This window comes from Carcharhinus amblyrhynchos, chromosome 14 (assembly GCF_965287045.1).
Source record: "Carcharhinus amblyrhynchos chromosome 14, sCarAmb.v2.hapA, whole genome shotgun sequence".
Lineage (NCBI taxonomy): Eukaryota > Metazoa > Chordata > Chondrichthyes > Carcharhiniformes > Carcharhinidae > Carcharhinus > Carcharhinus amblyrhynchos.
In genome coordinates, this window is record NC_137337.1 from 48,837,243 (window position 1) to 48,856,482 (window position 19,240).

A 19,240-nucleotide genomic window follows, 5' to 3' on the forward strand; every position below is an offset into this window, starting at 1 on the left:
CGTTGATTTTCACTGACTCTACAGCCCTTTAAAGATGGTAGACGTCCCAATTTCAGGGTTTCTGGCCTATTCCTGAGCTGCCTAATTTTTGGGAGTGCCCTGAAAGGGTGAGGTCTGCTTCCTGTCAGAAGCCCTTATCTGATCCTCTTGACCCTGCTGGCTCCATTGCAAAGATAGGTATAACCGATTCCTCCACAATTTTCATGGAATCAAGCCAGCTTTTTAAAGAATCAGGTTCACAACTCATAGAGTCCCCTCGTGTGCGAAATGGTAAGTTACACCCCCCACCCACCAATGCCCTTTATGCCAAGCTGTGCCCTTCCATCCACCTCCTGCACCATGGGGAAAGCTCACCATCTTAGTGAAGTATTGTGCATGCTGATTTTCTCTGGTCAGATCGAATGCAATAGAAAGGCAGATAGTGGAACTTGAATTCTGGAATTAAAAGTCCAGTGATGACCATAAAATTACTGTTGATTGTCACGGTCACCACTGCTGAGAGTAGCTTTCAATTCCAAATTTATTAATTGAATTTAAATGTCAAGAGCTGCCACAGAGGGATTTGAACTCATCACCGCAGCCTGGCCCTCTGACATCCAATAGTACAAATTACATCATCATTAGGACACCATCTCCCCATGATGTTAGATGTGCAAGATGTTGCTTGTTTCAGTCTATGTACAAACTGACAGAAAGAAATTCATGCATTCACCTTTGTTGAAGCCACGCATCACAAAACCTGCTCCCATACCACCCTTATCTTCATAACAATCTGACACTGAACCATATTGTTTGTAATATCAATAACAAGGTGAGATTCCAACCACATGTCCCACTGTGTATTTCCACATCTGTAACATCACGTGATTCCTCTCTCAGCTCTTCTGCTGCTGAAACAAAATGCTTTTGTTACTTCCAAAGTTGGCAATTTTAATAGGCCAATCTCCCACATTCTATTGCCTGTAAATTTGAAGTCATCCAAAACTGTGCTGCCCATGACCTAACTGGCATCAAATCCCATTCAACCATCATTCACGTGCTTATTCAGCTGCACTGATTCCTTGCTAAGCCTCAACTGAAAAATTTTCATCCTTGTTTTAAAATCTTTCTAGCGCCTCATCCCTCCCCATCTCTGTAGTCTCCTCTGATCCCACAAACCTCTAGGATATCTGTGCTTCTCTAATTCTAGCCTCTTAAACATTCCCAATTTTAATTATTTGGAGGCTTGCCTTCAGCTGCCTAGACCTTAAAATCTGGATTTTCCTTTCTAAACCTCTCTGGCTGAACTTCACCTTCCTCCATTGGTGAAGTTTTGGCCTTTGGTCCTAATATGTGATTTGGCAGCCATGGCTTAGTTAGTAGCACTCTTGCTCTGATCGTAAGGTTTTAGGTCCGTGTCCCACCTCTGGACTTGAGTGCAAAAATCAAGGCTGACACTCAAGCGCAGTCCTGAGGGACTGCTACTCCCACTCCCACAGATGCTCATCAGTGAAAGAAGGTGGGCCACCATTGGCCAGTGGTAGGATATTCTGTTTCCACTGGTGTCAATGGGATTTCCCATCAAATCCACCCCCTGCCACCAGGAAACCTGCAGCAAGCTGTGCCATCTATGGGACCGCAAGAATCCACTGGTATGAAAGCTGGAAGATCTCAACTATTAAACCAAGGCTCCACATCTGCCTGTTTGGATGATCCCATCATGGCACTATTTCAAAGAACAGCAGAGCAATTATCCCTGGCCTCACGTTCTGGCCTTCTTTATCCCTCAATCAATGACATAAACAGATTATCTGGACATTATTTCATTGTTGTTTGGGGAGTTTGCTGAGCACATACCGTCTGCTGCATTTCCTACATTACAACAGTGACTAAGTGTCAAAAAATACCTCACTGCCTGTAAAGTATTTTGTGAACAGTTGTGAACAGGGCTGCATAAACACAAGCTTTAATTCCTTATTAGACTTGGTTTTATATTTTGTTTTACAATCCCGCAAGAAGTGCCTGAGAATGTTTTATTACACTAATTGTGTTTTATAAGTGCAAGGTGTTGTTGTTCATGGCCACAAGCAGCCCCTGTTCTGAGGGTACAAACTTATCTGCAAGAGGTGGCAGGTTTCAATAAGCACATTCTTCTTAAAACTGAGATGTCGCATCCATTGTTCCTGGCTTGGATTGAGGAAAATAAAGCTTCCTGAAGACTGTGTGTGGACATGATGTGGAGATGCCGGCGTTGGTAAACACGGTAAGGAGTCTTACAACACCAGGTTAGAGTCTAACAGGTTTATTTGGTAGCAAACGCCACTAGCTTTCAGAGAGCTGCTCCTTTGTCAGGAAGAAGCAGCATCCCGAAATAAGCCCGCTGGACTTTAACCTGATGTTGTGAGACTTCTTACTGTGTGTGGATACAGCCTCCCTGCTAAGAGACCTGCACCGCCTCCCCCCCCTACATTTTTCTCCTACAAGCAGTTTTTCGTTTTTCTTTGATACCTCTTCTCAATCTCCTGGTCATGTTGCAGGCTGAGGGAGATAGACAATGCAGCTCCCATGACCAGAAAACTTGAAGTAAGATCCCTGGACTGCACCATTTGCAGGTTTCAGCAACTTTGAATAGCATGATCAGTTTACATTTCTGTAAACTTAGCAAAAATCAATCAGTAACTAACTGAAAGTAATTATTGATCCTTTTAAATAGCACTGGTGAAGGGTCCTTCCTGATACTAAACAGACATTCAGCTCTATCATTTAAAAGAGAGGGTTAGTTGGCACAACAAAGTTGAAAACAGCAGTGCTGGTACACTGCTGAAAAGAAGGACATGTTGCTGAAGCTTTTCATTTTGCGCTCAACAGGCCAAAGACAAGAATGCCAAATTTCAAATTATCGCAACAATTCATACCACAGGAGAAAAGGGCACTGATCGGTTGGGAAGTCAACACTGATGGCCAAGGTGTCACCATGGTGAAAGCAATGGGATTGACAGGCTTCCCAAGTTCATAAATAATTTTTAAAAATGAACATATTGGACTGGATTTTCACTCCTGACATGGAAAGCTCAAGTCAGGAATTATCCTTGCTCAATGCACCAGCCTTGGGAAGAAATGTCTGATATGATGCAATATTTTACTCCTGGGAGGGATAGGTGTAGATGAAGGCACACTCACTGACTGAGATGGGAGGTGGCCATAGGGAATGCTGACAAAAGCTGGTTAAGAAGCCTGCTTTGCTTCTTCAGGGCTTAATCCCAGTTGTTTCGTTCAACATTAGCCCCTCACCCCTCCCCCTCAGTAACTCTACGTCTCATCCATGACAGCTCATGCCAAACTTTTCCACCATCCACTCCAATAGCCCCTCATACCCTCCATGCCAACCCATGTTCCTCACCAACCTCCAATGGCTTCTCATGCCCTGCATGCCAATCCATGACCCACACTCATCTATATAGTTCCGTACAGCCTCCATGTCAACTCATGGCCTCTCACTCGTCCCCATTGTCTTTTATAGCCACTGTGCCAACTTATCCAGTATCCAGCTGGGCAAGCCACAGGACCCAAGTTGAAATTTTTAAAAAAAGGTCCCAATTATATATTACAAAGTTCACTGCATGAAAGGAAGTCACATTCATCAAAGTCCACTGAAAACATTTAAATCCCCTCAACTTCCTAATCACTTCTAAAAAATGTTTGTAATTCATTAAAGAATCAGAGAATCTCTACAATGTAGAAGAGGCCATTTAGTCCATCAAGTCTGCACCAACTCTCTGACAGAGTATCTTACCCAGGCCCTCTCCCCCGCTTTACCCCGGAAACCCTACACATTTGCCATGGCTAATCCCCCTAACATATACATCTTGGGATTCTAAGGGACAATTCAGCATGGCCAAGCCATCTAACTTGCACATCTTTGGACAGTGGGAGGAAACCGAAGCACTCAGAGAAAACCCACGTACTCACAGGGAGAACATACAAACTCCATACAGTCACCCAAGACTGGAATTGAACCTGGGTCCCTGGTGCAGTGAGGCAGCAGTGCTAACCACTCTGCCTCCACTGATGACCATGAAGGCTAGGGAAAATCATGAATAGATTTGGCCGTGCACTTTGTGAAGAACGAAGCTGCTTTAATAACCAAGTGCAGGTTCTCCCAATGGGAAGCAGCCGGTGGGCAACTTTACCCAGACCAGTTGTAGGTACCAAAGTGAAGGCTATCTGACTGTAGGCCTTTTCCTTTGGTGCACAATAAAAGGTGTTGTTGATGGGGAACCAGCATGTGGCTGAATTGGTGCTGAGGTGAAAAAAAGATTTTTTTTTCCTCCATCTTCCCTTCCAGACAACTTCCAAATGTCAAGAATTTCTTCAGTAAGAAAAAGCTATTGTGCCTCTTTTGGGAAACTCCTGCTCACCAGTGACATCAGGGGGGATGACTGAGCCCAATACACTGAACACATGCATCAATTCTTCTGTGCTAACAACATGAAAGGAGATAAAAAACAAAGTTTTACATAAATAGCATCTGGAGCCCTGGCTTTCAGTGTGTTTAGAATTCTAACTTACCTAGATGCCCCGATTCAACTTTTAACAAGCTGGTAGACCTGATAGAAAACTACTTTGACCCAAAGACCCCAGTCAGTAACTCTCTAGTGATATTGCTTCAACATGGCTGGAAGAACTCCGGGCGGAATCTGTCACTGAGTTCTTGGCTAGGTTGCAGAAACTTGTTGAACACTACAAATTTGGACGCCTAGGAATTAAATGTTGCAGAACAGATTGGTATGTGGCATCCACAAGAAGCTGTTGGCAGAACCCAATTTGGACTTTTAAAAAGCCATTCAGATTGCCTTGTCAATTGAGAATGCAGAAACGGGGATCAGGATTACATGGGGCATCAGACAGCAATGTCTTCCAATGAAGGGAAGAGATCGGTTCTTAATGCTGAGTGCTTCTCTCAATCAGGTATTAAAAGGCCACATTTGATAGTGGAATCCTAATGTCACCATCAGAAATGACTGGGCCCACTCCAACAGTATGAAAGAACATACTACAGGAGGATGCAGGTGCCAGCTGACGGATTATTGCAGGCAATACCAAAGGACACAGCCATAGTGATGTTTCAGGAACAGATGCTGCCTAGGAGGAAAGCCAAGGCTGGTATGTGAGCATACTATGCAGGTGTGCTCCTTTCAGAGATAAGCAGACCACAATTCAATCATATAGCAACAACTAGAGTAGCCCTGATAATGGTGGAATGACTAGTGATGAAGATGGAGGTGGATGCGGAAGCTGCAGTCTCCATTATGGAGAATAAACCTCTAAGCACCTCCAATTGGGTATCCAACTCCTGAGGATGGAAGATACAAAGGCCAGACCAGCCTCTACGTGGGAGATCCTTTACAAATAAAAAGTAATCACAGTGGCCCAATGATTTATAGATAGCAATCAGCTTTGTCTCCCATTGACTGTTGTATGGTGGCACAGACTCCCTTATAGGGAAAGATTGGTTCCAGCAGATCCAGCTGAGCTGGTTGGAGGTTTTCAGTGAAGATATGGGGTGGGGGGGGGGGGGGCAGTGTGCTGTATGAAGTTATCAATAAATACCCTGGAGTTTTTCAGGAGGTCCTGGGGGAATAAAAGAAGCCAAGGCCAAGATCTATGTTAAGCCCAACGCTACACCTAGGTACTGCAGAGCCAGGACAGTCGGTTATGCCATACTGAAAAAGTTGGATATTGAACTAGGGTGCCTTGAAAGTTTGAGTATAATTAGGCCTGTGCAATTTACAGAATGAGCTGCACCCATAGTCCCCATTTTTAAGCCTGACAGATCTGTTTGTCCTTGCAAAGACTATAAACTGATGGTCAGTCAGGCCTCCAATTCTAAGAGGTACCTGATGCTGTATGCCAAGCTAACAGGTGGTAAGATGTTCTCTAAGTTTTTAAAAAATTCATTCATGGGACATGGGCATCACTGGCTGGCCAGCATTTATTGCCCATTGTTAGACATGACCCACACCTATCTCCAGCTTGAATAGGACGTGTCTTCTCGGAAATATCTGACAATGAACACACACACACGAGACTCTGAGTGTACCAATTTGAATTTCGAGGTCTCATCAGCATGTGCTATCTTCCAAAGAGTTATGAATAACATTCTTCAAGGGCTAACCAAGGTAGCAGTATACTTAGATGATGTCTTGGTCAGAACAGGAACACCTGGCCAAAGTAGACAAAGTCCAGCAGCGATTTTCCAAGGCGGGAGTTCACTTGAAGAGGGAGTGTGTGTTTTCAGGCAGTTAAAGTAATCTATTTAGGGGGCCAAGTACATCCAGTAAAGGATCAAGTAAAGGCCGTCAAGGAGGCACCATCCCCAAGGAACACGACGGAGTTAAAATCTTTCCTGGGGTTAGTCAATTATTATAGAAAATTTGGCTTCCATGCTGGCCCCTTTGCTCTACCATAAACGTACCACAGCTGATCTTGGGAAGCTCCACGTGCAAGAGGCTTTTTCACTGATTAAATGTCAGTGATGGTCATCCAACTTACTGGCCCACTTTGACTCTAGGAAAGTATTTACACTGACCTGTGATGCTTCCCCGTGTGGATTGATGCAGTGCTGTCACATCACTGGAAAGACAGGATAGAGAAACCCATCACGTATGCTTCCAATGAGGATATTCTCAAATTGAGAAGAGTTGGCAGTCATATCGGTGTGAAGAAATGCCATCAATATATCTTCGGTTGATTTTTTTTATAGTTGCCAAACATAAACCCTCACTGAGACTCTTCAAAGAGGACAAAGCAATTCCCCCCATTGCCTCCACTTGGACACAGCACGGGGCCTTGTTACTGGCAGCCTACAAATATTATTCTGAAACACCATCCTATGATTCGGATAGTTAATGCTGACGCACCGGGATCCATCCCTCCCATTGCCCACAAGCCTGGCTACAGCATCAGCAGCAAACGTTGTCATGATTTTGAACTTTTTGGAGATCTTGCCAGTATCATCAAGGCAGATTAAAGCCAGCACCAAAAAAAACCCAGCCTATCCAAAATAAGGCATGGTGGCTTTCAAGAAGTAAAATCCTACCTCCTTAAGAAGTCTGAACTTATTGTTGAGGTCAGGATCATTCTTTGAGGTCTCAAGTAATTGTTCCACCACCAGGATAATGTCCAATATTAACAAAACTACATAATGGCCACTGGGAATTTCAAAAATGAAGATGCTGGCTAGAAGTACTGTCTGGTAACCCATCCTTGATTCCAACATCACAGTAAAGCTAGGAAGATCTATGCCAGGAAAATCAACAACAGCCACCCTCAGCCTCCCTGCACCCATGGGAGTGGCCTGACAGACCATAGGTGAGTGTACATGTGGACTTCGCAGGTCCTTTTAAGCGTTCCACATTTTTAATGATGGTAGACACACACCCCAGCTGGCTGAAGGTGCTTCACACAGACTCCATGATTACTCAGGATACGATCAAGAAATTGCAGCAAAACTTCAGCACACACGGAGTACTGGAAGTCCTGGTTTCCAATAACTACAGCCTTCACTAGCTATGATTTCCAGAAATCCGTGCTCTCCTATAGTATCTGGTTCATCCAGACTGCATTTTATCATCCATTGTCAAATAGACTGGCAGAACAGGTGGTAAAAACCTTCAAGAACAGCAAGAAGAAACAACTGGCAACATCCATCGAGACTAAATTGGTATGACTTTTGTTCGATTACAGGACCGCAGTGCACACAACAGGTGTTGCTGTAGCACAGTTGTTGATAAGACAATGGCTTCATACCAGGTTGAGTCTATTATTATCAAACCTCACAAGGCGGAGTGCCAACAGGAAAACCAAAAGGAAACTTTGATTCCACGAAGACAGAAAGATCTTCTGCAACAGGCGATCTGGTTCACATAAGGAACTTCGGGAATGGTACCAGATCGGTCCCTGGGATCACATTGAGAAAAAGGGGCCAGTACCTTATAGGATCAAAGTTCAGAGAGGATAAATCCCTAAAGCAGCACTCAGGGCCAGGAAGTGCTTGCCACTTGCCATGGAATTGGCCACTGCCAACACAAGCCTACAGATTGAAGCTAACTCCATGTTAGCCCCTCTGGATAGTGAAGGTACAGACTCGGAGATGGAGGCTGAAGAAGCAGGCCTATGGGCTGGAGTGGAACCTGAAGAGGAACCTACTTCGGTAATCCTGTTACCCTGCAGAAGAGAAGATTCTCGTTTCGTTCACACCACCTGACCCGCCATCAACGGACTCTGCTCAAGCACTAAGCAATGGAAAGGACCCCCTCCAAACAAGAGGACTGGGAGAGACAGGAATCTAAGGATGTTATGACAACCACGAAGTCCACAGAGAATCGTTAATAGGTCTACCATGAGCTTCATGGAGTATGAGCTGCCTTATTGAGCGCTAGGCAACCGTGGTGGGCAATGGCTGGAATCAAGCTTCAAGATCTTGCTGTAAGAAGTTCAATGACCTCACAAAGGTGATCAAGGTCAGTGAAGGTCAAATGTCAAATTCTCCCAAATACACCAGTAATCAGGCATAGCTCAAAGCACACACTCCTACCGTGCACCTACAGACATCAATAAGGCCTTCAATCAAATATTAATATGCTTCACTTCACCCTCACACACTGGGCACTGTTGCAAGCCTTGTATTCGCATCTGTAGGTTGCACATATTGCTAATATTCAACCATGATAACCACATTACCCAAACTGAAGGCACAGCAATCACTGTTGCACAACTCTCTATTGGAGGACAAGCCAGTGTCACCTACATGTCAGGAAAGATTTTTAAAAAGCAAGAGGCAGCAGGAGCTAATCAGAGGGGGATAGGTATGACGGCACATCTGAAACTCCATAAGGAAGATGGTGCTGGCCATTTTTGGAATAGTAATTTCTCAATGTGTGGTCAGAATAAAACTGAAACCATCAATTGATGGTATCCATGCATCTTCTTCACACATTCCACCCTCCCTCAATTCACAGACTCCTCTGATTTACAAGCTGCAGATGTGAGCATGCACCATTTACGTCCCCCAGCTTCCCAACACCAAACTTACCTTTGTGTTGTTTCCCTTGATTCCTGTAGAGGGTGGAGTTGACCTGTGATTCCCATGAAGCAATGTGCTTGTAGTCAATGGCACCCTGCACTATCTGAGCAAATTGACATAGTCACTCTGTCTGCTAGTCCCTGGCAAGAGAGAATGAAATGTAGTTATTTCACTCTCTTTCAACTGAGATGCTCAGTGACCTCTCTGAAGCAATACTGGCCCAAATCTTCTGAGATATTGTAACTATCTCCACCACTAACCTAGATGGAGCAAGATGCATAAAACTTCATTGGTAGAGTTACTTCCATAGCCACTGGCAATGTGTGGTCCTTGTTCTGCTCTGACATTGCAGTTATGGCTGCCACAGGTGGCAGATTTCAGTTGGGATGTCCTTACTGAAGCATAGACATCTTATACGTTGTTCCACATTAAGGTCCAATTAACAGAATTGCTCCCTGAACACCCTGGATATGCATGGCCACTGCTGAAAGCTTCTCCCCATTCTCCTATTGCTTTTGCAGGAGCCTGTCCTACTCTACATTGTGGCAGTTCATTTTCTAAATCATACTATATACCAAGGGGAATGCCGACTGGTACACAGCAACGGTCATATGCAGAAGCCTTGAAGTCAGCAAATACTCCGTCAGCCCCTGCACACCACTCTGCCAATTTTTGCAACTTGAAACAACTATAGAAAGCACCAAATAATTAAAGAATCATAGAACCAGCCAGAAGAAATCAATTAGCAACCAATCTGTAAGTAGATCATTATTCCTTTAAATAGCACTATAGAATGACTGTCCAGTTATGCAAGGAAAAGAGGTGTTAGCTGCATCGTTGAGCTCCAAAATGGCACTGCTGGCCTCAAATCAGTGATGCTCATGAATTGACATCCTGACCTGCCTGTTCTACATAACTTCAATGGACATTTACCACATGCGTACTAACAAGGCTATGAAGTCTGGCATAATTTACCCTCAAATAGATACCATTTTGACGGTCTAAATGCACTATAGTGCCTAAAATACCAGGTAACTCAATTTCTCCTCCAGAGTCTCCAACAGGGAGCATAAAATAGAAAATGTAAATGACATTTAAATCATGTAGAGAAAGCAAAGTAAAGATTGTGAAAGACAAATAGGATAAAAAGAGAGATACCAGAGACAGACAAATCTCCAACACTGAAGGAATGAGACTCTACACTTTTAAAATTACATTTTTAGGGACAGAGTGGTTAATTGGAAGTTAATCTGAATGTGACTTCTGCAATGTGGACAAAAACAGCAACCTATCCATGCCAGTAGAGTTCTGCAAACACCCACAGTATGCATAAGCAGTTTATTGTTATGGTTAGGGCAGAGATGTTGGCCAGAATACTCAGAAACTTCATTAGTCAGCTTTGAACAGCACCTTTAATGTCACAGGACATTGATTTCATATGGGTAAATGCTGCAGGTGAACTCTGCAGGTTTTTCCAACAAAAAGCTTCACCAGTGGTGAGGATGAGTTGGTAAATAACGCTGTTGTTTTGCATCCTCATCTAAGCTTCCACATTCATTGTGAGTGAAGGTCTGCACTGCAACGAGCACAGCCTTACAACATTACTCCTCATTAACTAATCCCAAAGCCGAAGCCTTCAACATTGCAAGGCTCTTTCAGTTCTACAGGGAAGCCCTAACCAAGATTACCTAATTAAATCCAGGGATTGGCTTGAACTGGCTACCTTTCTAAACTGATAGCTGGAATACAATCACCTAAGGTAATTGATGCTGCAGATATAAAGTAGGTGGATAAAAAATACTAATTTTCAGGAGGACCTCCTCAATATTTCAATGTAGATTCTTCCAGAATTCAAAAGCAAATATAAGAGAAGAATTTCCTCTAAAATGCAATCTCACAAATAAATCACTGGATTTCAAACACCCTGGCCCACATTTGCTGGCCCTCCAACAGTGTGTTTTCTGACAGTGGAGGTGATTGTCATTGGCTGCTGGTGGGATCTTGCGGTTCTGTTGAAGACTAGTGTTTTGTGTAGCTTGCACACCCTCTCTGGTACTGGGAATCTGTCATGGGCGGTTGCCTTCGCCTTAACCAGAAGATCCCACTGGCTGGAAAATCCCACCCCAGAGCTGAGTTGGGTGGAAATATCCAAAATCATTCCAATTCACAACACAGAACAGGTTATTACTGGATGAGCCAATGATAGCAATGTAAACAAAGAGCTCATCTAGAAGCCATTTCACAAAAACATAGTTTAATGTTAACTTAAAACATATTTGGAGTATAATTACAACCACCTTAAGTAAAGGATTATTTATCTGTGATTCATCAATCCTCCTATAATCTTCATAGCAAATTGCTGCTGCTGCTTCTCAGCAAATGCTACCAAAGAATCCAAATGCATAAAATACTCATGGTTTGATGCAAAATTATCTTCAGTGACAGATGTTAAAATGTCACACATCTAAATTCACAATTCAACATTTTTTCCTCACACCTGTTGCTCTTATGGAAACTTGAAGCACCAAATTAGATTTCTAGACAAGAGCTCAGATTTATGTCAACATTTTAAAAAATATAAGTTTCAGCTTGAACAAAATCAAAAGGAAACTGTCATCTACGTCTATTTATTCGGTAGCCCAAAGACTGAAGTTCTTTAACCTCTTGTGTTTATGTAGCCTGAGAAATATTCCAGCACCAGCAGTTGAACCCCTTCCACGGCTCAGAGGCAATAATTTGTTACAAGAGAAAGGTTCATATGTCTGTGTTATCGTTTTTAAGAATCAAAAAACTACATGAGAGGACAGAATGTTTAAATATAGGCATAATTACTGCAATCATTTTTTCTTTAGTTTCCTCCAGACAATCCCATCTCTTAGTGTTGGTAAAACCTGACAGTTGCATGACAAGGAATGTTTCCCTTTGTAAAAGCCAACTTCCTTTCTGTGTAGTTTTAGCCTAATTGAAATGTTTCCTATTGAGCTCAATCAAGACAGCAATTATCTAATTACTCACTTATGCTTTTCCAGCCAAAAAATGCCTAGTCAAGCATACTGGAAGCACTAGACAAAGATTTTTTTTTATTGGCAGAATGGGGAGGGGATGCTGCGGGGGGATTGGGGTGTGTGTTAGGGGGGGTGGTGTTGTTACTACTGAAGTCTAAAGGAGCTGATTCTGTGACTTATAGTTTGGAACATTTAGCTCAAGATCCTTCTTTTCATTACATCAATAAAAAAATTATGTTAAGATATTTTTGGATTTAGCACCCTATGTGGTCATCAGACAAACAAACAAAATGGATGGCAAAAACTTCTTTTGTCGTAAAGCAACTGCTTGTGAACAACAACTTGATCTGAGTTAAAAGACAAATAGTGAGGACAAGTATGGTAGCATATGTTTTTCAGCGAAAATCCTAATCAACCTCCCACAAACATGTAATTACTTTCTGATGGCGTGCACTAGTTCTTCACTCTAGATGGAAAAGCTGTGTTTTTGATTCTCTATTTGTATCTGTGAAAACTGAATCAAATCTCCATTCTTGTCTATAGATTATAATATTCAAGTCATGTCAATATGTAAAAGTTAAAAATTATGTCACATTCAAACATATATGGGTACAGTGGTGTGGATTTCTGCAGTCCATTTCGTTATCTCTTGTTGGATGTAGGCATGCATGGAATGCATGTACATTAAGACAGATTCAAGTTCAGAAAATCAAAATGCCTATGACAAAGATTTTGGTCGGGATTTTCCAGCTGTGCTTGTTCCAAAACCAGAAACTCTCACCCGAGGTCAACTAACCTTTGCATGCCCCTACTTTCCACCTCACCCACTACGATTCCCATGGCTGGCGGGCCAGGAAAATTTCCCCAACTGTGATAAAAAGTTAAAGTGTTTTTGCATCTTGGTAGCACTTCTTGACTTCTTGAGAAGGTGAGAGGGCATGGGATCCAAGGGGCTTTGGCATTGTAGATCCAAATGAGCTTGCCTGCAGAAGGCAGAGAGTGGTTGTGGATGGGTCTTTTTCTGCATGGAGGTCGGTCACCAGTGGAGTGCCCCAGGGATCTGTTCTAGGACCCTTGCTGTTTGTCATTTTCATAAATGACCTAGATGAGGAAGTGGAGGGATGGGTTAGTAAGTTCGCCAACAATACGAAGGTTGGTGGTGTTGTGGGGAGTCTAGAGGAATGTCAGAAGCTGCAGTGTGACATAGATAGGGTGTAAGACTGGGCGGAGAAGTGGCAGAAGGACTTCAACGTGGATAAATGTGTAGTGGTCCATTTTGGCAGGACCAACAGGATGCAGGAGTACAATATCAAGGGTAGGAGTCTTAGCTGGGTTGAAGAGCAGAAGGATCTTGGGGTCCGGGTCCATAGGACTCTTAAATCAGCCTCGCAGGTGGAGGATGTGGTCAAGAAGGCGTATGGTGTACTGGCCTTCATTAATCGAGGGATTGAGTTTAGGAGTCAGGAGGTAATGCTGCAACTTTATAGGACTCTTGTCAGATCCCACTTGGAGTACTGTGCGCAGTTCTGGTCGCCTCACTTCAGGAAGGATGTGGAAGTTATTGAGAGGGTTCAGAGGAAATTTACAAGGATGTTGCCTGGATTGGGAGGCATGCTTTATGAAGATAGGTTGAGGGACTTAGGTCTCCTACCTGGAGAGATGAAGGTCGAGAGGCGACCTGATAGAGGTTTATAAAATGTTGAGAGGAATAGATAGGGTGCTTCTCGGAGGCTATTTCCCAGGGCTGAAATGATCGCTACGAGAGGACACAGGTTTAAGGTGCTAGGAAGCAAGTACAGAGATGTTAGGGGAAAGTTTTTCACTCAGAGGGTGGTGAGTGAGTGGAATCGGCTGCCGTCGGTGGTGGTAGAGACGAACTCACTGGGGTCTTTTAAAAGACTTCTGGATGAGTATATGGGATCTAATGGCATTGGAAGTTACAGATAGTTCTATGGTTTGGTAGGTATAGATGTGATCGGCGCAACTTGTGGGCTGAAGGGCCTGTTTGTGCTGTGGTGTTCTATGTTTACATTAGTGCTGCAATGAATACATGGCTTCATCCCATCATTCTCCAATGGTAAGTTCCCAATTTAAGATCATAAGGAACGGAGCAAGACTATGTGGTCCGTTTAGCCTGCTCAGCCATTCAATATGATCATGGCTTATCTTTAACCTCAACAGCACTTGTCCACCCTTTCCCCATATCCTCAGTTGTATCATCAAGGGAAAGGCTTCATAACAGCAAAGCATAAGCTAAAACCAGATCTTCGAACCGCCTGCCTATTTGATTAAATGATAAATTGCCAAAATGTGCTAGTTTATCTTCTGAATAGCAAAATGTCTTCTAAAATAGAAGAAAAGAATAACTTTAAAAGTAACTGTTACTTCATGTTTTTGAAAGTTGGTTTTGGGTTTGGACAGTGCAATCAGATGATGGATAGAAGATGGGAAAGAAAAGGAATATAATGCAAGTAGAACATAGGGGCTCAAGAATGGGGATGAGCCAATGGTCAGTGAATGAGTGAAGAGATATAGATTGGTCAATTATGTTGGGTACCTTTTTTCACCACACTTGAATGATTTTTCAGCTTTTTTAATCAAGTGTAAATAATTTTAGCGTATAAAACAAGTTATTATAATCTAATCTCTTAGCTCTGACAAATGGTCATCCAGATTTGAAACGTTGGCTCTATTCTCTCTCCATAGATGCCGCCAGACCTGCTAAGATTTTCCGGCATTTCCTGTTTTTGTTTTATAATCTAATAGCTGCAGCAAGAAAAAATGGTCAATCACTGAATCATAACCATATTCAATCACTTGTCAAAGCAATTTCTGATGTACTTGTAATTCTACCTCTACATATTTTGTTCCAAGGCAGTAAATTGCATGATTTTAATATTTTCTACCTGACTTAGCAAATTAATTTGATGAAACTGGTAGCAGTTTACTGACAAACAATAGGCCTTGGAGATAAATGTGAATGTACAATCACTCTTAAATAGCAAGATACTCTGAGGAAATTTGTAACAAATATTGAATATTCTTTGTTCTGTACCTGGCAATTGCACATCCTTCCAAAACCAGTAATATTTTATAAAGTATGACACACATTTACCAGCTACAAGAATTATTGAAGTCCAGTTTTGTATCTTTTGCTGATGATCTCTTGCTGAATGCCAGCAGTCCAGTGACCAACCCTATAGTCTTACACAGCTCCCCACGTGATAAATTCATTAAATCATTGTGAACCACATGATCATGGGCCTGCTTACTACCAACTTATGCACAACTTTAAGAATCAAATATGTGTAGAAATTGTATCACAAATTGTAACCGAGAAATAGCTTTTCTAAAATACAACCTTTAAAATCTCTCTCAGGATGTGGCTGTCACTGGCAAAGCCAGAACTGACTGTTCATCTTGAGTTGCCCTAGACAAGATGGTGAGAATTTTTAGACCACTGCAGACTTAATTCCTGTTAGTTCAGGAGTTCCAGCATTTTGAAGGAATGGCAATAGGTGTTTCAGTTTGAAGGTGAATTATTTGGAGGGGAACCCAGAGTAGCTGTTTCAATGCACCTGCTGCCTTTTTCCTTCTTGATGGCAGTGCTCGAGTAGTTGGGAGGTCAAAAAAGCCTTGGCTGCATTGCACCCTACAGATAATATGTACAGATGGAGGAAAAAGTGAATGTTTGAAGTGGCGAATGGGCTGCTGATCAAATGGACTGCTTTATTCTAGATGGTGCCATGCCCCTGATTTGTGTAAGTGGTGGACAAGCTTTGGGGAGTTAGAAGTATAAACATTTTAAGTTATTTCCAATATTAAATGGCAAACAGTTTTAAAAATAGACAATGGTACACACACAGTGATTAGCACTGCTGCCTCACAACACCAGGGATCCAGATTCAATTCCAGCCTTATCTGTGGACTTTGCACATTCTCCCTCTGTTTGCATGAGTTTCCTCCTGGTGCTCCAGTCCAAAGATGCGCAGGTTAAGTGGATTGTCCATGCTAAATTCTCCCTTAATGTCCCAGGATGTGTAGGTTATGGGGATTAGCAGGATAAATGCTTGGGGACACAAGGATAGGGTGGAAGGTGGGTCTGGGAAAGATGCTCTTTTGGAGAGTCAGTGCAGATGCAATGGGCCAAATGACCTCCTTCTGCACTGTAGGAATTCTCTGATTCTAAATATGACTGAGATTTAGTAATCTGTAATATGATTTAATCTTGGAGAAAACACAAATTTGCATTTTTGTCCATTTTTTGCTCAAAATTGGAATTCAATCATCAGTTTAGTATTCAGAAAACAGCACAGCATAAAAATTGAAATTTGTTATTGTGTACATATATATCAGTAGAGTAAACCAAACTTTGCACTAACAATGCAAATGTATAAACTTGTTCTGATCTGCTATATTTTCCACCTCATTAAAGGTAAAGAAACAGAAGTATCTATCCACACACATAATCATAGTAATATTTCATAGTTAAATAAAATAAGTGCTGCATTTTCCTGTAAACACTTTCAAACAAATAAATATTTCATAAAACAAACACCATGACACATGGATCATGAAAACTCATACAGAAAATATAGAGTGCATAACTGTTTGTTTCTGGACAGCACAATAAACAAATAACTACATAATATTATTTTGTATTAAGACCTGTAAGCAGAAAACCATGACCTATTTCTAAGTAAGAAAAAGAACCATAGTTGATCATTTTCTGTTACAAAGTTAATGAGGTTACAATTGATTTGAATCTTCACGCTGATCATACTTTAAAGAACCAAAGCATGTGTAACAGTTCTGTAAAACAAATCAACTGGAAATCAAAAGGGACTTTTGTTTATAACATTCTAATATTTCACTAAAATTCACTGCGGCAGATCAACATTGAACCGATTATCAGTTTCAATTAGACAACAGGCAAGTCCATTATACTTGAGAATCATTATAGAACTTCTGACTGAAACCTTATCCCTTGGACAAAATTTGTTATGGCAGAAATTAATAATATAATTATAATGCTGACAATTTGCCAGGTTAAAGTGATTTGTTTTAAGATCCCAACACTTCAAATAATAAATAAGTCTTTTATTAGTGATCACTTCAATCTGAACAGTTTAACATCACCTATTTGCAAAACTTAGGTACTGTTTTGATGGCAAATCGTATATTACATATTGTGTAACTGTACAGAATTTGATTCTTTGACTGCAAAGTCTGCATTTACCCTTTGCCTTCATCAGAAATAATACATAAGTGGGAAATATTTTTGGTGAAAACAACATTATGTGACAATTTTTGACAACACATTATACTTACATCTGGACTGTGAATATGCACTAGTGATGTATAACACATTGAAAATCTTTTTAATAAAACTGTTCTTGAAATATATCACAAACTTTTTATTACACTTTATGTCACATGACAAAATCCTTTGCATCTTCAAAATCTTAGTTATGGCAATACCAAAGCAAACCAGGATTAGACAGTTAAATACATGGTAAAGGAAGACAAATGGAAGAATTCCAAAGAATAACTGAACAAAAAAGCTAATCATTTTCTTTTTTCTGCTAAGCAAAGTAAGCACAAACCAACTATTATTTTTGCTTATATTCATTGCAAAATTTCAACTCTCAATGCAACCAAATACCACTCTCCTACGTATAGGTCTTATCATAAAATAAGACTACATAGTTATTTGTCTGTTGTATTTACAATCCACTCAATAGAAAAAAATGTACATAACAAATACAAAATAACAGATTGCTTAAAGGATGGACCAGGAAACTCAGGATTTACTTTCATGGTTTGTATTTCCCTCAACTTGTTAACAGCATGATATAAAAAATAAATTTATGACTTTGTGCTAAAAGTTCTGTAGCACATTCAGAAGTACATTGTTTAAAAAACATGCATAGATTAGTCTCAGGGCAGAATCTTTTGATCCAACCAGCAGTGGAAAACTTGCTGAGTGGGGGAAATCAATTTGGCATGCAGGCAAAAAGCAGTTCCCAGCATCAGGATGAACTTTAAAATCCAGAGAACAGAATTCCTAAAGGTAGGTCGAACTTCTTGATGGTCAGCTGGTGGAGGAGGGGAAGGGGGGAGTGGAGAGTGGGGCGAGGGGGTGTTGGGGGGGAATGCAGGTGGGGGTGTAGGGGGAAGTGGGGAGATGCTTCTCTATGGTGAAGCCCACATGGCAGCAGGTTTGTTCACAACGGCTCTCAGAACATCAAGATTACAGCACAGTCTGGATCTGCTGCTCATATTGTGCATTTTGCCATCTGCTGCAATCATGAAGGGAGGGAGAGAGCTGGTTGTCTCCAAAGGCATAACTGGTGAAGGGAAGCCAACTTGCGACTCCAAACAAGGGCTCATATATTTAGTCTTTCCATGCTTCCAAGATAATGGTCCTTCAATAGAATTTCAAGGATAATGGAGGAATTGAATGGTGTCTGAAAGAGGGTTCGTACATGGCTGTCAACATCCTGGCCAAAGAGCAGTGTCTCCATGCCTATTTAATAACGAATGGGATAAACACCCATCGCTAGGCCTCCAGGATGTCCTACACCTGGAAGGGTTGATGTGGGGATCACATGTCAGTATAGAAGCTAGGTGCAGGACACAGGATTGACGTGGTGGCTCCAAAAAGAAGGCAAGCCTGTAAAGAATATGCTCATTACATTTATTATTTAAATTTCTTCAGGCATCCCCTAAGGCCCATATACTGCAGACACCACACAATCCTGACTTTCTCCTGTCCCTCAACCAAATGAAGAGAGGAGACTCCGTTAAAGGTTGGTACAGCACCAGGAGGAGCAATGGCCTGAGCTACAAGAGGCAGTGGGGCCTCCAGAAGGACAGGACGCTGTCGAACAAGGTTCATTGCAATGATGAGCACTGGCCTGCCTACAGGTGTATCACAAAGAAAGTTATAATCGCAGTTATGATCCCAGTTGATGTTTCTATTGGGTGGGAAGGTCCCAGAAGGGAACAGTGACTCAAAAGACCATAACTTTCTTTTAGAAAATGTGGATGACAAAGTCACAGGACTGCTAATTAGCTTTTAGCAACAGAAAAAATCTAATAAAAATGAAAAATTTGAATATAATTCAATAGTCCTTCACTCCCACTTAACTTTTGCCTTCCATCATCA

At 41.7% G+C, this 19,240-nt stretch overlaps 1 protein-coding gene across 1 annotated transcript in view; it reads right to left on the reverse strand.

The window, feature by feature from the left end:
• The window catches only part of slc25a21 (solute carrier family 25 member 21), a 575,948-nt gene that overhangs the window by 330,863 nt on the left and 225,845 nt on the right, over positions 1-19,240 (reverse strand). The gene's annotated exons all lie outside the window — the stretch shown is intronic.